The following is a 17,120-nucleotide window of genomic DNA, read 5'->3' on the forward strand; positions in this document are numbered from 1 at the left end:
CCATTCATGTGTCTTTTTTGTAATGTTTCAGAAGATTTCTCTAAAGATTGTGGAAGGAGCTAGATAAACATTATTTCTCTCTCCCTAAGTGCTAGACCTAAAGCGGAATGTTTAGAATCCATCCACACTTCCCAGTCTGGCCCACTCAATCCTATATTTGTCCCCTAAAGTCCCCACTCCTTCATCCCTCTTTTATATCTATCCTCTTCATTCTGGCTCCAGCTCACACTCCTCCAGGAAGTCTGTTACTGTGAAGGTCACTAACATGCTCAGTATTGTCATCACTCCATCTGTCTGTATGTCTCCACAGCTTTCCTCACACTCAATAACTCTTTTCTTATTTTGCTCAGTTCCTGTGGATTCACTTCACAAATATTAATTTGAAGTAGTCCTAACTGGAAGAAGGAATAGAAAATTATAAAAAATATTTGTGAAGGCACCACCCAGGTTTGTCAATTGGTGACATTTTAAAATTATTGGCTATATGTAATATACACAGAAAAATAGTAGAAATATATGTAGATAGCCTTGATTTTTCACAGTTCTGATATCCATGTGTTTCAGTCAATACTGTACTGAGCAAATCAAGAATTGCAGGTGGATGTGTCTTGAATTTGGTGTATTCTGTTATATTTTTACTAAGTTTTAGGAAGTCTCCTTGTTTGAAGTCTTTTAGACTTGTTATTTTAGACCAGGTCTCACTCTGTCACCCATGCTTGACTGCAGTGGCACAAACACAGCTCACTCTACCTCAGCCTCCCAGGTTCAAGTGATCCGCCCACCTCAGCCACCCAAGTAGCTGGGAGTATAGCTGTGCTCCACCATGCCGGGCCAATTTTTGTGTTTTTTGGAGAGAGGGGTTTTTGCCATGTTTCCCAGGCTGGTCTCAAACTCCTGAACTCAAGTGATCCACCCACCATGGCCTCCCAAAGTGCTAGGATTACAAGTGAAGGCCATCTTGCCTGGCTTTGCTTTTAGACTTCTTTTAAATAGTTTCCTTCTGATTCTATCATTCATTTGCTTACTTTTCCAGTTAACATGGTCTATGAGATGAATCTGTGTTCATACAAACAGTTAATTTGTTTTCATTGCTAGATAGTATTCCAGGCAAGGAATATGCTACAATTTATCTTTCACTCTTCATTGACCTTTAGGTTGTCTCTATTGTAGACCTCACTGCAATGAACATCCTGGGACATTGCCTCCTGCTCTCAGGGATATATGAGCTCCCCTAGGATATGCATCTAAGAGTGGGCTCACTACAGTTTTTCACATGATGCTACATGATGCAGAATTGTTCTGTGGAAGAAATAATCCAAATGCCTATCAGAAGGGGGCTGGTTAAAAAGCAGTGCACTCAAAAGGAGCAATCTCTATTTTTTTTAAATATTGCATATCTGTACAATGGAGTATCATGAAAATTTCAAACAAAGACACAAAGATGTAGGAAAGCTTTTGGTATTTCTTCATGAGATGGTCTTTGTGACACAATGTAAAGGGAAAAGGCAAGTTGCAGGAAAGCAGATGTAGTTTGCTAAAAATTCAGTGAAATGGGAGAAAGATTATATACATATACATTTATATTTGCTTGTATATGCACAAAATGTCTTTCAAAGAATAAGCAAGAAACTGATATAAATGGCTACGTGTCAAGATGGGGTAGAATAAGAGAGAATCTTTTAAATTTTGAATTTTGAGCCAAGTCAAAACACAAAATAAAATATAATTCCAAAGGAGAGAAAACAAACAAAACCAAATACTTCAAAATAAAAAAAACTTAAAAAAACAAAAGCCTGACAGAATTATTTCTTTTACATTCCTTAATATAAAAAACAATGTTTCAAAGTTATGTCACTCCTTAAACAAGGATGTTTATTACCAGTATAATTCAGTATGTTGTTTTCTTTTTTATTGCACTATCTTTCTTTATGTGTCTGTCTTTCATTCATTAAAAAGCAAAATGAGGGTATGATTAATTAACAAATGCAATTGGCTTGGTGAAGGAAATTTTGACCAAATCCTGATGTAAATGGTGAAGTTCAATCTACAAGGAATTCTGCGGGGTCCAGTGTGCCAATTGTGGCTGCAGTGGGCTCAGAACTCCCTCTGCTGTCCATGTGGGCTTAAGTATGTGATATTTAGAAGAGAGAACACTTGGGTAATTCTCCTGGAAAACCCATGATTGAACCCTTTGCTGAATTTGGAAGGTCCTCATTATGAGCCCATTCTAAGTATTTGTCATATGAAGTCACCCTGTGTTTGGATCAGAAGGTACAGTCAGAGCTCCTAGGGTAACATCCCAGGCCCAAACAGCCCAGGACAGCAGTCAAAGGCCTGTAGGTCAGTTTCATAAGGGGTGGGAAGGATTGAGGATGTGGGGGCCAATTGTGAAGTAGTGGGAGCCCCAGATGCTGTGTGAAGCTGAGTCTCTGGATTGCCCTGTATCCCCACATTTGATTAATTCCTGGGTGTCTGCCATTCCTGGGATCCCAAGGAAATCAAACGCTGCAGCCTTGGCTGGGGTGCTCTCCAGGACGGGCCAGGCATGGTCTAGTGTATCTATATTTCCGCCTCTCAGCCCTCTTCTGATGTTAGAAATCAGTGTGGACGGCCTTAGGGTGGTGATTCTCAAAGTGTGGTCCCAGGTAGCACTGGCATCACCTGAGAACTTGTCAGAAATGCAATAATCCGTCCCTACCTTGGATCTACTGAATCAGAAACTGCATTTTAAGAAGGCCCCCAGAAGAATTTTGCTTTTTCAAATCAGGTCTCTCTTCCTCTGTCTCAAGACTCAATATTGAGCAGCTGTGACTTCTGGACAGTCATATATGGGACACACTTCCTCTCTAGGAAGCACCTGGCTCCTCAGTCAGCTTAGTCTGAGTCCTGGCCTGGCCTAAGGGAGAAAAATTCATGTCCTGGGTTCTGAGCAATGCTCTCCTGTCGTGCATGCCTGTCAGGCTCCTATTTACACCTCAAAACACAGCTCAAATGTTGTCTCTTATGAAGCTTCTGTGACTCCTTGGTCAGAGCAGATGGTCTACATGTGCATCCACAATGCTAGTTGCATGTTCTGCCAACCATTTGTGCAAGAATTTCCTTACTGATCTCCACCTGTGCAAGGCTGGCTCAACCTCGAAGGCAAGGGGAGTTTGGTTTGTCTTACCTTAGCCCTAGTTCCTTTAACAAAATGCCTGGCACACAGTAGGTGTCTGATAAATATTTACCAGATGAAGGGATTGCCTGCAATGACCTGGCAGACAAGAAGAAGGAATAAAAACCCACAAGCTGGGCCAGGCAGGCCACCGTAATCCCAGCACTTTGGGAGACTGAGGCGGGCAGATCCTGAGATCAGGAGTTTGAGACCACCCTGGACAACATGGTGAAATCCCGTCTCTACTCAAAGTATAAAAAATTAGCCGGGCATGGTGGCATGAGCCTGTAGTCCCAGCTACTTGGGAGGCTGGGGCAGGGGAATCGCTTGAACCCGAGAGGCAGAGGTTCAATTTTATTGCATCAGGGAGCCACAGAGGGGGGTGACAGTGCAGGTCATCTGTCCCTTGTTTCCTGTTTCAGGAACATTTCCTGTTTTACACTTAAAGTCAAAGCAAATTATGTAATGGTAATTTGTTCAAAAATGAAATCAACATTTACAAAAAAAGTAAATGTACAAACCCCAGTGGTCTAAGGAGAGTCTACATTTCTCACGGAAAATTGCCTCACCCTGCACTATCGAATGGAGAGGGTCCTTTCCAGGGGCCCTAAGATGCAGGGCGATTGGGCTGCAGCCCTAACTAGAGATGTCCTTCTTTATACCTGCAGTTTCCTTACGCCTGGCAGCCAACTTCAGTGATCTCACCTGAGCCAGGAATTCGTTTTTTTGATGGTGGTTCTATTTGAGCCATTGTGTAAATTTAAAAATGTGACATGGAAATTTTGCTATAATAGTTTTTCTTTGATGGAATTTGACATGCACGTTGGCTCTGGCTTCCCTCTCGGTCCCAGGAGGGAATGGAGTGTCCTGCACTTTTTCTCAAGATCCCCAAGTGTAGAAGGAATCAGGAGACTTGGAGTCAGGGGCCCCTCCAATCTCACCCTCCTCTCTAATGCTTTTTGTGGTGGGGACCTTGGCACCTGCACATCTGGTTAATATAATTGTCCCAGCTCCTGAAATAAAAGCACAGGTGCACATAACGCTGATTCCTGCATGCAATGCCAAGGTGAGGGTTTCCTGGATGCCAAGTTTAGCACTTTGACTCTCATTCACACACACACACACACACACACACTCTCTCTCTCTTTCTCTGTATCTCACATAAACACAGACTCACACACACACTAACTCATACACACAGGAACACACACTTGCACACACACTCACACACATATTTAGACACACTCTCACACACAGATTCACATACACACACGCACACACACACACAGGCACACACTCATTCACACACACACAGCCTGAGCGAACCCTGGGACAGGCTGACCTCGGGGGCGGAGTAACAGGAGTGTCTCAGGTCCCTCTCAGTGGCCTTTGTCTCTTTTTCCTGGAGGTGGAGGAGTCTGTACTCCATGAGGGGACGTCCTCTGAAGAAGGGGGAGATACTCAAGAGCGGGGTCCAGAGATGGACAAGGATGGGAAAGTGGAGACAAAGCGGAGGGGTCGAGGCAGGGAGGGAGCACGCGAGGAATGGGGATGGGGAGGACCTTCTAGAGGTCAGAAATGTCACACACAGAATTCGGTTCTTGGTTTTTGTGTTTTACTAGGATGGATTTAGTAAACCAGCCGGAGTGCGAGATAAGGAGTCTACTTTGCAAAGGACAAATCTTGGTCTCCGCCTAGTTTGAACTCATCAGTAGTAACTGGGAGAAGAGAACCAGGACCCTTGTGTGGGGCGTGCAACGCCCCTTTGTAGCCACTCCATTCTCTACATCCCACGGACCTCCCCTCCTGGTACCACGTTGGTCCCCTCCAACCCAACAGGAAGAAAAGAAAGGAGAAGTCTGAACGCTTTGGATCCTCCCTAGCGCGACTGCTTCCTCTGCCATTTATTCCCTGAGTGTCCTTGCCTCCGCTTCGCTACCCTAGTCCCACTATGACAAAGCACATCCTGCGCCCTGGGGCTTGGAATCCTCCTTTGGCCTCTGACTCACTGATGCCATTTCACCGCGTCCTGTCCTTCCGGTTATGGCCACTGGGTGGAGCCCAAGAGAGAATCACCAAGATGGGCTGGATTCTTACAGCTTGGAGGCCTGCACAAACTTTCTAGAGACTTCTCTAGATCCGGCAGTCAGCCTGAGTTTTTAGACTTGCTTCAAAAGACTTTGGCCCTTGGAAAACGGAAATCAATACTCCAGGAACAAGATTTTCCTCGACTTTGTCTCAACCCAAAGACACTATAGCAGCGCAGTTTTCAAACGTGCTTTGAAAATAAATGGAATGTCCCCACTGGATTTTGCATTTTCCTTTTTACTACAGCTCGCCCCTTTTGTAAAATTGTTACACATCTCCTTACTGCACTAAGAACAGCTCTATCAAAGGCACTTTGAGAAGGAATCAATGCCATGAAAATATGAAGTCCTCTTAAAAGAGAGTTTCTGGAGTTGGATTTTAATTAACACTTTGGTTTTTAAAATCCTGTAAGTATTTGGTTACCTTCATAACATTTTTCAAACAAATATTCTTTCTGAACCACCGTAGAAATCCAAGTTTGTTATTTTTATTTTTAAATGTTATTTATTTATTTTTGAGACAAGTTCTCTTTCTGTCATCCAGGCTGGAGTGTAGTGGTGAGATCATAGCTCACTGCAGCCTCGAACTCCTGGGCTCAGGTTATCCTTCAACTTCCAGAGCTGGGATTACAGGCCTGAGCCATCGTGCCTGACTAAAATCCAAGTTTATACTGTAATAAAAAATGCCAACATTTCAGAGAAACTGAAAGTCACAAAGTTATCCCAGTCCCTGTGAAAATTTTGGTGAGTAAGTTTAAGATTTTCTCCGACTTAAAATATATATTATCTAAGTGGTATTACTGCCATTATAATTCCATATATCCTTGTCCTTTTAAAAATGGGTAAAAGTAGGCTGGGCACAGATCTTCTCATAGCAATACGTAAAAATTCATCCTCCTCTTTTTAACAACTGCATGGAATTTTATTACATGGTTGTTCTTTAGGGCACCATGGAAATGTAATTTGTCTTCATTGTGAGAGCAGACACGTGGGTGTGTAAAACAGCCAAAGAGTACAACTCAATGAGCTGTACATTTCAAATAGATACATTTATTGCATGCAAAGTGTGCCCCAATGACGGAAAGAGTACAACTCAATGAGCTGTACATTTCAAATAGATACATTTATTGCATGCAAAGTATGCCCCAATGACAATTTAAAAATATTATTCTATTTGAGATTTGTACTTTGATTTTGTAAAACAAAACCAAACCCTTGTTCTTGTACCCAAGAGATGCACCCTGGCACTTCTGGAGGTAGAAGCTCATATTGTCTGTAACTTGATCTCGCAGGCTCTGAAATAAGCATAATGAGCTGTATATTTACAGATTCCCACACAAAGAAAAAATAGCTACGGTAAAAATGCTCATAAATAACAAAACTAGATAAAGGGCAAAAATAAAACAAATAATAAAACCATATATTTTAAATATTATTCTCGCCGTCACCTTTTCTCTCCCCTTTTCCCCTTCTCCCCTCCTTTCTTCAACACGTCCCCTCATCCTTCCCTCCTTTCTCCATTCTCTGCATTTGATCCCCGGTGTATTCCAGCCTCCAGGCAACACGTGTCACTGCTTCCGCCTGAGGCAGGTCAGGGAAGGGACGCGAGGTGGCGCTGTCTCCGGATTCTGTGAGCGGCAGCGCTCTGGGCCCGGCTAGTCTTGTATCATTTCGGTGACCTTCGCTCCAGTCTGTGACTGGGCCACACTCGGGGTGTAAATTAGGATCCTCACTGAAGGGGCGGGACCCTGAGAGACTTTTTCCTGGTCCCTTAGTTGTGGGTTTTCCTGCGGGCGGTGGAGCCCGTTTCCATCAGAACCGCCCAGAGGCGGGCGCTGCCTTCCAGGGGTGGCGGAGCAGCAGGAAGCGTTTTCGGATCCTGGAATCCGTGGGCGGCCTGTGGGAGGGACTGAGGCGCATTTCCCTACTCACCCGGCTCCGAATCCTCCGCGGTGCTGTTTCAAGCGAGTCAGATTCCAGATCGCGCTCCAGCCGGGACTTGGAATTCCTGCCCCGCGGGTCTGCATTTCACAGCGGCAGGTGTGAGTGACCCGCAGCTGGAGACCAGAAGCCTGAAGGCAGCTCCGCCCTCCCCAGCCCGCAGCGCCGTTATTCCGTTTCTATATCAGTGAACACGTTTCGTTTTCCGTAGCCCGGGGCGGGGTGACGGGTGATCCCAGTCCTCGCAGTGAACTCCGGGCCGCAGACTTGAAAGTGCGCGCGGGCTCCCAGCGCAGCCCCGTCCTGAGTTACAGACGCGACCCGCGACCGTGCTGGGCCGTTTCTCTTTCTTTTCCGGACCCAGCAGTGGCGCCTAAAGTCTACGAGGAGAAAATCGCCTGTGTGCTGGTACGTCCAGGGATCTAAGGGGAGAGCTGAGGGAGAAAACGTAGTTGATGGGCCTGGGAAGAAGCGGCTGGAGGTTGGGTAGAGGGGGAAGGCTTTGGGCAGAAAAGAGCTGGGAGGTTTGGTTGGGGAGGGGCAGCCAGGACTAGACCCTGGGGAGCGGCTCATCGGAAGTCCAAGATCATTACAGTCTCCCCTACCTCATAAAGGGTGGGATTGGCTTCTTGTCTTGTCGCGATCACATCTAAATGCGTTGGAACAAGCTTTACATATTATTATTATCTTCATCGTCATTGAAGTATTAAAAGTCTTTTTGGGGGTGAGCTAAATGAGACCCTTTGCTGGACCTGGCGCAGGGAGAAAAAGTCCTTGAGAGAGGGTAGACACTGTGGAGGGAAGGGCTTGCTTGGGACCAGTGTCAGGAGAACTGGGTCCATCTCCCTCTCTTTCCCTCACTACCCTTGTGACCTTTAGCAGTGTAAATAATCCCTCTAAGGTGGGGACAGGATCCCAGTCCCTGCTGTGCTCAATAAATTATGATGATCAAAATAAATAATCAGTGAATATGGATGGAAAAACTGAGTAATTGTTAAAACTGTGATGTATGACATTTTCATCTACAGAAAAGTGTAGGCTAGGGGTCTTGGAGAATGGTTAGTAATCATAGAGTTCCATTTAAAAATATGTTTGTAAGGCTGACGAAGATGGAAGGGACACAGTTCCTGATCACAGATGGTTCATTGTCTAATGGAGGATGGCACCAGATGGTAAATGACAGCTGGGCGTGGTGGCACTCGCCTGTAGTCCCAACTACTCAGGAGGCTGAGGCGGCAGGATTGCTCCAGCCCAGGCATTCGAGGCTGATGTGAGCTGTCATCACGCCACTGCACTCCAACTGGGTGACAGAGTGAGATCCCCCAGCCCATTCTAAAAGAAAAAAAAAGAGAAAACAAAAACAAAGATAATAGATGAGATTGAAGGCAGGCTGAGTTGGTACCAAACCGTGGGCTAGAATAGTGGTTCTAAAACTCGACTACACATTGGAACCACCCAGGGAACTTTGAAAGATACTCAGGCTTAGATGTAATCTAGGCTTTGTGAGTCCATTGGCTTTGACAGTGGCCTGGGACCGTGGATATTAAAAACTCTTCAGGTGGTTCTAGGAAGATAGGTTTGAGGACTCCTGTCTAGGTGCCCTGAACACTAAGAAATGTGTATTGGGGAGGAGGCAGTTCTCTCAATTGAAAGAGGCTTTCTGGATGGCGTTATTATTATTGAGATATAATTCATGTGCCTCATAATTTACCTTTTTCAAGTGTACAGTTCAGTGGCTTTTAGCATAATAACAAGGTTGTACTACAGTTGCCGTTATCTAATTGGGAAGACGTTTTTCTTTTTCTTTTCTTTTTTTTTTAGCAGTGGGAGTGGAGAAAGAACAAAGAAATCTGTAATTGGTCGTGAACTTTCTATTCGGCGTGTGGCCCCGCCCTACCCACTTATGATTGGTTCTCATCTCCAGGCGTCCATTTTCATTGGGTGAGCAGTCGCTGGGGTGGGGCTAGGTGACTGATGAAATTTCGGCGGGGCCTTCTCCACAGCCGGGCTGAGTTCCCGCTTCTTGAGCCATTGTTAGGTTGGCAAAATTGAGGCCACGAAGATGGGACCCGTCCTGCTATTCCTGACAACACAGTGCCGGCACTGTAACAACAGCTGAGCAGCCGCCACAGTTCCCACCCAGCCCTGCAGCCCTCCTTTTTATTATTTGCTGACCCCGTAGTCATTTGTGTTTAGGATCCTAGTTCTGATTTTCCTTATGTAGTCCGCCAGGCCCTCTGCAGCCTTACTGAGAGCTAGCTTCTAAGAGTGACATCATTTCTATTTTAAAATTCCTAACCTCAGTACTTGTTAAAGACGTACTCACAAATCCAATTTTTCCCTGTCCCATAGGGACTTTTCTGAGAGAATACATGTTAGACACCTGCTGTTTAGAAGGAATAGGGAAATTCTTAATGCCCTTTTTACATTGTTCTAGTTCTTTCCTTAAATTTGGACGAAGATTTAAGGGTTTAGCTCCTTCATGACCCCCAGATTCCTTTTCCTCCAACCTTCCTGTTGCCCCCTGATCTCCCTGTCCTCTACTTTGTGAGATGTATGGCGTGAGGGCAAGTGTGTTAGGAGATCCCAGGGCTTTTCATTGGGTGAGGGCTCTTTACTATGCTCTTATTTCTCTTTAAGGGGAAACAAGGGGTTCATTCACTAATCCAACAAACCCATCACCTCTTGTGAGGATGGGGATTTATTATTCACATAAAGAATTAAAGCTTGGCATACACAGTCCTTATTTGAGCTAAACTTAGGCCAAAAGACCAAAGGCTGACGAATGGGCTCTTTAGGCTGGAGAAAACAGCAATACTTAATTATTTTTTGTTTTTCCTTATTCCTGGTTCGGGGGTTATTCCGCCAAGCCTGTAACATCCTCCCCAGTGGACTATCTGGGGGTATGCTGGAGGGGGCCTCCTCGGCTTCCTCCTTCCTTTGTTCCCTAGTCCTAGAATTCTTGCTTCCCATTTTCGGTTGCTCCCTGAGTCTGAGTTTCCCTGTGTACTCAACGCCCCTTACTGGAGGTCTCTTCACAACCCGCAAGTCAACTGCTTTGTAACTGCTTTGTCCATCTCTGGCCGTTTCCTTCCTGGGAGAACACAACCATGGATTGGGTCTCCGCACTCGCTTCGTATCTAGGATATGTCTCAGTCACACACACTTGACCTCCGAAAATGCCCAACCACCAAGGCAGTGCTCGTAGTCCAATCTTCCTACCTGGGCTTGTGCACAAGTTTGCCTGGTTGCCACGGTGCCTGCTTTTCTTTTTCCCTGTGTCACTTTCGTTGTCTTCTGAATAACAGTTTCAAGTTTGTCTGTGGCTTCTGTGGCTTCTGTGGCTTCTGTGGGGAACCTGGACATCTGGACAGAATGGGCCACATGAATCCAGTGGTACGCTTTTCCTCTTTCCGCCAAAGTCTCACTTCATGCAAGCACAGTGATCCCCATACAGGCCACTAGATTGTAGGAAACAAACTCACCCATCCAAACCCAAAGAATTGTCTCTCTCAGAGACCCAGAGAACAGTGAAAGTGAGACTTTTAGCAATAGTTTTGCAGTATCGGGTGTCTGGAATGCAGGCACACCGGGGACGGTTTCAACAAACAATTTATTCCCTAGTGCCCACGTCCCTCCCCCAGTTCCTCATTAGCTGAGTACTGTGGGGTTACAGTCTTTCTGGATGTTGCCTATTGTAGTTTGATTAAAGCTTCCAGTATGTTCTTTAGAGTCTTTTTGCTGCATTTTGTTGCAGCCCATAATGCATTGCGATTGTCTCAGGACTCCTTAAACATTTAATTTATGGCCCTAATAGCTGCATTTAGGTGATAAGAAAGGGTACAATTATCTACATTGCAAGATAGCCTAAACTAAATCATTTGGTGAGGTGGGGAGGGGGTCATCGAGGGGGCCCCAACTGATCGGCACCTGGCTGGTGCATTAAAAGGAAAGCAGGAAGGAGCTGGGGGATGGCTTAGTACATTTTGCTTTTTTCTGTCTTTGTGTCCATGTGTCTCTTTATGTCCATGTTAAACCTATACTAAGGCACATAGAATTGAAAATGAACCATCATATGTAGCTTATTTTTGACACCCTTAATTTCTGCCCAAGCCAAGGCTGGGCCAAGGCCCTCAAACGTCCAGCTGTGGCCTCCTCCTGCTGAAGGTGAGGACTGGGCAGCAGGGAGGGCCATGGCACCTGCGCTGTCCCCATTCCAGTCTGTCTCTCAGGCTTACCAGGGTGCATCTAGGTGGGTGAGTTGGGAATTGCATGCTGATTGCTGAGAGCCTGAATAATCATGGACTCAGAGGGAGCCAATAGTAAAGGCAGATGTGATCTGGTGAGAGGTTAGAAATTAGAAAGGAATCCGAGGAGAGGCAGAGCCTCTAGTCCCTTCCTCTCTGCATCACTCTCCCCTGTTTCTCCAGCCATCAGAAGGACACCAAGAAAAAGACCCACGAGGCTGACGGAGGGCCCCCTGCATGCGCAGTTCCCTTTGTGTCCTCCCTTGTACCAGGGAGGGTCCTGAGTGCACACGGCCATCCTCTTCCACCTTGCAGCTGCCCATGCGCCTCCTCCGGGAGCTCTCTCTCGGGGGTGTTGTGTCTTCTGGGTCACTCAAGGCTGTGCTTTTTCCTCTGGGTCACTCAAGGCTGTGCTTTTTCCAGGTTCTCACCATGTGGCCCCTGCCGCCCTATGTTTCCTTGCAGATGATATGGACGAGTAGATAAGCAGGTGTCCCTGGGCAATTTGGGGAGTGGGGACCAGCACCCTGCCAGGGCAGCTGGTTCCCTGTTTTCATCCTATGTCCAGGTATTTCTTTTTCTAGCCCGCAGAGTCCTAATCCCCGTTTTTGGGGCTTTGTTCTGTGCTTTGTGGCCTCACCTTGCCTTTCCTGAGCCAATGTTTTTCTTAACATCTTCATTGCCTGGCAAGTTTAAAATAAAAGACAGTCAGAATTGTTTTCCCCACAGTCAAGTTGTTTGAGGGGAGAGGAGAAAGCAGAAAGTTTTGTGTTATTGTAAAGACAGAGGCAGTGCAGGAGACAGTGAGAGGCTGGGGTGTCGAGGAACCCCGAGTCTTTCTGCCATTTCCCCACTTCTGTGTGTCTGGCCGGTGGGGTAGTGGCGACTCATCCTTGAACCTAATTGAACTCAGGCCTCAGCAGATGGGATGGTTCATCCCCTGCCCTGCAGCAAGAGGGCCCCATCCAGGAGGCACCCACAGCAGGGGCAGTGCAGGTCTGTGGTCCCTCCTGCTCTCACCTGTGGTGTCTCCTGTAGAGGGACTGTCAATTCTGCTTCCCTGTAGGCAGGAAGGGTTTCCTCACAGGTCATTGGAATATTGGCCAGAAAAAGGGTATGAAAATCACAAGTTAATTTCTCAAAATTCCTGCTTTAAATGTTGATGTCCACCAACATAATTTCAGCTGGATAATCTTAATAAGATGTCCTCCAATACTGATGCTATAAAGCATGTTGAATGGAACAGGAACTCAAATTTGGAGCTTCCTTTCTCGGAGGGTCCATGTGGGAGACTGTGGCTGTGGCAGTGGCAATAACCAGGTGCAGAGGGTGGAGGCAGCCTCAGGATGAGGCATCTGAAGAAACCCTCTGCTCCCCAAGGAGAAGGAGAAGATCCCCTGTGAACTGCAATGGCAGTGGCCTGGGTGGAATCCCTGCTAGGAACACGGCAGGAAGGCTGTGCAACCTCACGAAGCAGCAGTTCTGGGATGGAGCTGCGTTTCCAGGGATGAGTGCACCAGGCAGGGGCAATCACAGCCCAAGTGTAGGTTATGGGGAGGGGACTGCTCCTTGAGCAAGGGGGTCCCCAGCATCAGGTCAGCTGCAGACTCCATCCAGCCACGTATTTCCATGCTGGGCCTGTGAGCCCCAGGGCTTCCTGATGGGATCTCCAGTTAGAAGCTGCCTGCTCAGAGCTGGGAGGGGAGGAACGCTGAGCTGCTGGTGGAGGAAAGAACCCACAGTGTGCAGGGCCTGCCCTAGTGTGCAGGTGCCTCCACAGATGAGGAGGGCCTGGGGACTGAAGGGGAGAAGGACCCCGTGTGTGTGTGACCCAGCCCAGGACTGGAGGACATGGAGATAGGGCCAGGGCCTCTCTTTGGGGAGGCCTCCCACTGTGTCAGGGCTGGTCAGGCGTGAGAGGAGGGGAGGGCACTGAGTTTCCTCCTGGGTCTTGTTCCTTCATCCTGGGGTCCTTTCACTCCCTGCGCGATGGGTGCTGGGCACAGGGCAGGTGCTGATGCTGATGGAGTCACGGGAGGGGACTGGCAGGGGCTGGGGAAAGTGCCATGGGAGGGAGAAAAAAGTGGGGACGTCATCTTCCCTCAGAGAAAGGGTGCATCTGATTTTGGAGTGACTGAGGAGGGAGAAGTCCTCAGGGAATAAAAGCAGCGCCCTGCATCCAGTGGAACATGTACTGTTTCTCTCTTTTCTCCAGAGCATGGGAACCTACAAGGCCTGGATCAACACCTGGCTGGGACAGGAGACCACCAGGGCAGTGCACAGCTGGGATTTCAGTCTCCCGTGTCATCTCCTGGGTCCACTGGTGCCACTGAGGGTGGCTAGACTCTGCAGCCAGGCGGCCTGGATTCAACTCCCTGCCTGGGTCTCACCAGCACTTTCCCTCTCGGTGCCTTAGTTTCCTCATCTATGAAATGGGGAAATTAACAGTATTTATTTCTTGTGGTTGGATGAATGATAAGCGTTACCATATATCAGGTGTTTGCAGCTGTGCCATGTTATTTTTGTTATTTTGTTATTATATTTTAATATATCACATGTGCAGTAATTGTATTATTATAGATGAGCTTTATGAGTGAGTGTCCTGGTGACGGTTCCTCCTGAGGAGCCAGGACCAGCTTTTCTGGCACCTTGAGGTCCCCTCATCCCTGTTCCACTCTCCTGCATTACCCTATTCTACTCTGTCTTCATATTTTATACTATAGATATTTAATGTTTAAATAGACATTTCCGGTCTGCGTTTTATTTCAAGTGTCTGGGAAGGGAGAGAGTGTGAGGTTCAGGAGAGAAGGAGAGGTCTGTTTCGATGCCTTGACACAGCACAAAGAAATCTCCCCTCCTCCCCCACATCTCCCCACCAGTTCTCAGTGAAGAACAGATTCACAGCAGCACCGAAAGGGCTGAGAAGGGATGGGGGACATCTGGGGCCAATGTTCAGGGGCTGACCCTGTGGGGGAACATCTGCCCTGCAGAGTTGGAGCCCACATGTGATGATGTAGAGCTGAAGATGGTATCCAGGAGGTGACAGAGAGTGCTTTGGGGTTTCCTGATTATGAAGAGTAGAGGTCAGTGCTTCTGGGGTGAAGTGACTGCTAGGGACATGTGAATGGAATTAATGCAGAATAAATGAGCTGGGAATAAGGATGAGTAAAGCAAGCATCAGTATCTCCTGCCATCAGTTCAGACTGACTGGGGAGGTGGGAGAGTTACTGACCCTGTTGCGTGGTTCTTCCTAACTTCCTGGTTTTGGGGGCACAGGTGCGTGGTGCTGTTCTTGGTCAGGGCAGCCTCAGCTCCATCCAGGTAAAGCAGTGGTGGCAGAGAAAGTTAGGGGAGCACCTGTGAAACAGACCAAGGCAGGGATGGGAGCCCTCTGTGCAGCAGTAGCAGATGCAGAACCTGCCTGGATGCAAGAGAAGGATGAGGAACCCTAGCTGGGTCCTGTTTCCTGCCTGCCTGTGTTCACAGGGTAACCAGTAAGGGAGCTGGGGTAGGGAATTCGTTCATAAGCTATCTATCCAGAGATGTGTTTATAGATATATGGTTTCATGTTTGTATTCAGGTTTGTTTTCACAGACACATTTATCCATGCGTGTTTTGTGTTTAAGTTACTTTAGAATGTCTCAGTCACACAATCTTCATTGGCGCTGCCTCTCTCTCTACACACACACACAGACACTCATACACACACACACATATTCACACACACACATATTCTCACACACACATATTCACACACACACATATTCACACACATGCTATACAAACATACCTACCTGTATCTATACAGATATGTTATTTTATTTTTTATTTTGTAAATTTGTATACATTCATGAGGCACCAGTGCAATTTTGCTACATTGCTATATTGAGTTGTGGTAAAGTCAGGGCCTTCAGTGCATCCGTCACTGGAGCCGGGCACATTGTACCCACCAAGAAACCCTTCTCATAATACACCCACTGCCAACCACCCTTACCCTTCTGGGTCACTATTGGCCATCATTCCACATGCTGCTTTCATGTATATAAAGAGATATTAAGCAAATATGGCAGAGTGGTAACTTGAATTTTACTGCACTATTCTTTCAGATTCTTTGCACATTTGAAAATTTACACAATTATAAGTTGGAAGAATGAGGGAAAACAGAGAGAGAGAGACAGAGAGCTGAACTGGAATAGGCTAGTGTCCCACTAGGAACCATAATTGATCTTTGCCATTTTGAAAGTGTGTCCCCTGAGCTGCCTTCAGAGTCCTGGAGGGAAACCTGTTTTCACAGAAATACCAAGATGCCATCTGCCTGTTTCATTACGTTGACTTTTCCATTAATGTTGCAAATGCCACGGTAAGTAACACACCCAGCACCTCAGCAGAACCAGGCAGTGGCTCCAAACCACAGTCCCACTTCAGATTATCTTTGATGGAGCAGTAAAAATTTATGTTTATTAGATTTTGATCCCTCAGTACATGTCTTTAATATTATTTGAGAGAAAGTGGGAAATACACATAAACCCTTACTCCACAGAGAAGCAGGATGGTAGCCTTGAGGAAGGGCACTTGTGTTGACTCAGTTATGAGTTCAACCAGCAGGTCTCCTTCACCCACTGAAAGACAATTTCATTATTTTCAGTTTGAAAGTGTTATGGATAAAGCTGCAAGAGTATTTGTGTACAGGTGTTTTGTGAACATAACATTTTCCCTTGTTTGAAATAAGTGCCTAGGAGGTCAGTTGCTAGTCATAAGGTAAATTGCATGTTAAGTTTGAAGAAAACTGCAATACCCATTTCCAGAGTGACTGTCCCATTTTAAAATCCTTCCTACCAGCAACATAAGAGTAACCCAGTTTCTCTGCATCCTTGCCAGCACCTGTTGTTACCTTTATTTTGTATTTCAGCCATTCTCATGATTGTGGTTTTAATTTGTATTTTTCCTACTGGATAATCATGTTGAGTGTCTTTTCATTTGCTGGTTAGTCCGGTGTTCATCCTCTTCAGAGAAATGTCTGTTCCTGTCTTGCTCATTGCCTGTTTTGTATTTGAATTTCATTTTTACTGTTGGGTTTTTACATTTCTTCATACATTCTGAGTGCAAGTCTTTACAGAATATGTTGTCTGTAAATATCTTCTCTCATGCTCTAGCTTGCTTTTTTATGCTCTTCACAGGTCTCTCACAGAGCAACAGTTTTTAATGTTGATAAGATCCAATTTATTAACTTTTTCTTTTATGGATCATACTTTTGGTGTTATGTCTAAGAACTCTTTGTCCAGTCTTATTTCTGATGACTTTTTCTTCAAAGGTTGTAATTTAAAGTTTTTAATTTATTATTTATTTTAGAAAAAAAAAATTTTGGCCTAGGCTGTCCTTGAACTCCTGGGCTCCAGGGATCCTCCCACCTCAGCCTCCCGAGTAGCTGAGAGTACAGGTCTGTGACACCAGGCCCAGCTCAGTGTTTGCCATTTTAACTCTGTGTCTTGCATTAAAGCTTGTGATTCATTTTGAGTTATTTTTTGTATAAAGTGTGAGATTTGGGCTCAGGGTTTTTCCACTGCGGTTGTCCAGTTGCTCCAGCACCGTTTGTTGGGCAAGCTCTCCTTCCTTCATTGAATTGCTTTTGTGCTTTTGTAAAAGTCAGTTGAGCATATTTGTATGTTTTGCTCACTTTCAATTGAGTTGCTT

General features: G+C 46.1%; 1 long non-coding RNA gene across 2 annotated transcripts in view; it reads left to right on the forward strand.

Moving 5' to 3' along the window:
• Positions 1-13,834, forward strand: part of LOC112424064 (uncharacterized) — a 35,696-nt gene extending 21,862 nt beyond the window's left edge. For both annotated transcript variants that reach the window (XR_011622978.1, XR_011622977.1), the window contains exons 4-5: positions 4,777-7,590; positions 13,645-13,834. This is a non-coding gene — a long non-coding RNA (uncharacterized lncRNA). The remainder of the gene's footprint in view (positions 1-4,776; positions 7,591-13,644) is intronic.
• Positions 13,835-17,120: the final 3,286 nt, after the last annotated feature.

The sequence above is a fragment of the Macaca nemestrina genome, chromosome 5 (genome assembly GCF_043159975.1).
Source record: "Macaca nemestrina isolate mMacNem1 chromosome 5, mMacNem.hap1, whole genome shotgun sequence".
Lineage (NCBI taxonomy): Eukaryota > Metazoa > Chordata > Mammalia > Primates > Cercopithecidae > Macaca > Macaca nemestrina.